Genomic DNA, 3,024 nt, shown 5'->3' with positions numbered 1-3,024 from the left:
ACACGGCTCCTCTGTTTGTGTCTCCTCGGCGGCGCAGAGGCTCACCATGACCAAGTCGTACAGCGAGAGCGGGCTGATGGGCGACCCCCAGCCCCAGGGGCCGCCCAGCTGGACGGACGAGTGCCTCAGCTCCCAGGACGAGGAGCACGAGGTGGACAAGAAGGAGGAGGACCTGGAGGGTCTGCACGCCGAGGCCGAGGAGGACTCGCTGCGGAACGGCGAGGAGGAGGACGAGGAGGACGAATTGGACGAAGAGGAGGAAGAAGAAGAGGAGGAGGACGACGACGACCAGAAGCCCAAGTTTTTCAAGGATCTTTCCCATTCCCTGTGGAACACAAGCATCCCTTGTAGATGCAGCTGGCACGTGCAGGCCCAGGCCGTGTCTAGGCTGAGGGCAGATGCCTGCTTTGGCATCCAGTGAGGATGTTGGCCTCGTCACAGCGCCGCCAAGGTCTGGCCCTGAGCACATGGCAGCTCTCTGCTCAACTGCCATGTTGATTCCTGCAGAAACCCAGGCAGGGAGGTGACAGCGTGTGTCTGAGTTTACCTCCAGTACGCAACTGGGAAGTGGCTGGGCTGTCCTCACCCAGGGGATGGGAAGTGCTTCTGGATCCACCAGTTTAGACAGGCCTCAGGCTGATTCTACAGTGATAGATTGGTTTGACCGTGAGAGTCACCCCTCTCTAGGTTCAAAACACATGAGCCACACCTCACCCTTGTTTGCATCTCACATCCAAGCTCTTCTCACAGCATCCATATGGTGCCTTTTGACCTTCCAGCAGTAAGGACCCTCTAGTAATCAACCTTTCTCTCCCTCCACAGTCGTTACCTGTAATTAGGGGCAGATTGGCAAGTGGGGGACCGTGGGAAGGCAGGAACAGGGCATTGCCTGATTGCCGCTTGCTCCAGGACTCCTTGTACTGATGATGTGCAGCCCCAGGGTGTTTCGAGCAGGAGGGAACTCAGCCTCAGGTGCTGGCGTTCTTCCGGCTGTAGGGTAAGGATCTGCCAGGAGCAAAGCAAGGGATTTGCTGTGGAGATGGAGGGTGAGTTTGGCAGAAACCCACAGTCGCGAGGCTCTGCTGTGGGCACCTCGAAGGGAAAGCAGGGGCTGAATTAAATCTGCGGCTGGCTGCACAGATTTGTGTGTTTTCTCTTAACTCTCTCTGCAGTTACCCAATAATTGTGTAACTTTTATCAGGGCTGTTTGTTCTTCCTCACAGTTCATCCATGTCCTGTGTTTTCACTGTGTTTGTTTTTCCAAGTTTCAAAGAGTGAAAAGAGAATTTCACATGATTTTGTGGGACAACAGACTCCAATAGTAACTGTGTCTTTTGCTAATATGCTTTTTGCCAGCAACCAAATGGTGACTATTAGTATTCATTTCCATAACGTAGGTCTCAGAAAGAAAATGGCATAATCAAATAATGCAGCATTTTGTATTACTTAATTATGGAAGGGAAGGGCTAAGATAATTTACCACTTCATCATTCACCAAATTAAAAGTCCGCTGCCTTCGGGGGCCGCCGCGTCCCCGCTCACCTTCTGTCTTGCTTCTGCTCCTCGGAGCGACGCCGTAAATTCGGGGGTGGGGGCACTGGGATCGCGACAATTACCTGATCGGGATAACACACACACACACACAAAAATCACAAGCAATAATTAGGATCTATGCAATTTTTAAACTAGCGATGGGCCAATTACAAAATATATATGAAATCTATATTTTTCAACCAACGTTTTACTACTTGTTACCTTTCCCATGCTGAATTATTTTGTTGTGATTTTGTACAGAATTTTTAATGACTTTTTATAACGTGAATTTCCTATTTTAAACCATGCAGCTTCATCAATTTTTATACATATTGGAAAGGTAGAATTATATCTAATTTATACAAAATAATTTAACTAATTTAAACCAGCAGAAAAGTGCTTAGAGAAGTTATGTTGCCTTAGCACTTCTTTCCTTTCAAATAGTTGAAGAAGAAAAAAAAATGCACAATCCGGGCGATTTCTTTCCCATTAAATCTCTTCTTTTTTATTATTTTTTTTCTTTTTCCTTTCCCCCCTATAACAAGAACCAGATCCCCTAGGTCTTGAGAAGATATAAGAACGAGAGACTTATTTTCTATTAAAACATATCAATTCAACACATTACTTGCACAAACTTGTATATAAAGATTATAAGCAAATGCCAACACCCTTTTTAAATCGAAAGCTGCTTGACTATCACATACAATTTGCACTGTTTCTTTTTAGTCTTTGAACCCCTTGGCATTCCGTGTTTTTGTTGTTTGGTTTTTTTTTTTTTTGAAGAGAACTTGAGGATGTTAATGTTTCCAAGCGCTATAAATGCATGATTTTTATACATGTTCACACAATCCGTGGTTGTCATATGCTCATCTTTATAAATCGGAACCTAAAACTAATCAGGTTGTTAAAGTCGGGCTATATACCTATTGTAGTCGATTAGTACGGTAGCTTGAAACAAATTCAAACCATTTAATCCGTAATTAGAACAATAGCTATTGCATGTACAATGCAGTCCAGAATAAGTGCTGTTTGAAATGTAACGCTGGTTCAACTGGAATCAATCTGTACTGTAATTTTGTTTGTAATCCTGTATATTATGGTGTAATGCACACTGGGATTTTAGAATAACATCCATCCTTTGGCAACAACATAGTATTGAACATTTGGTCGAATGTTGCATTTCTCCTTAAATGTGATTATTATTTTTTTTTCTTAGTGTAAGTAATTCCTATGGGATTATTGTTTTATTCGAATAGCTCATGAAAGGTGCAACACTTATTATTTGTAGAATAAAATTGGACTTAAAAAAAAAAAAAAACACCAAAAAACAAAAGGGACACGGATTCTTTACTTACCGTGAGGGGCTCCGGGGGAAGGGGAGTGGTGTGTTCCGTTTGTTTACAGCGAAACTGGCCATTAGCAATGCTGATTTGTCGAATTAGGGAAACGGGGGCAGGAGCGCGGTTCGCCCGGGAGCTGCGGCTGCCGGTT

This window comes from Charadrius vociferus, unplaced genomic scaffold (assembly GCF_000708025.1).
Source record: "Charadrius vociferus isolate BGI_N301 unplaced genomic scaffold, ASM70802v2 scaffold315, whole genome shotgun sequence".
Classification (NCBI taxonomy): Eukaryota; Metazoa; Chordata; class Aves; order Charadriiformes; family Charadriidae; genus Charadrius; species Charadrius vociferus.
Note: the sequence above shows the minus strand (reverse complement) of the source record.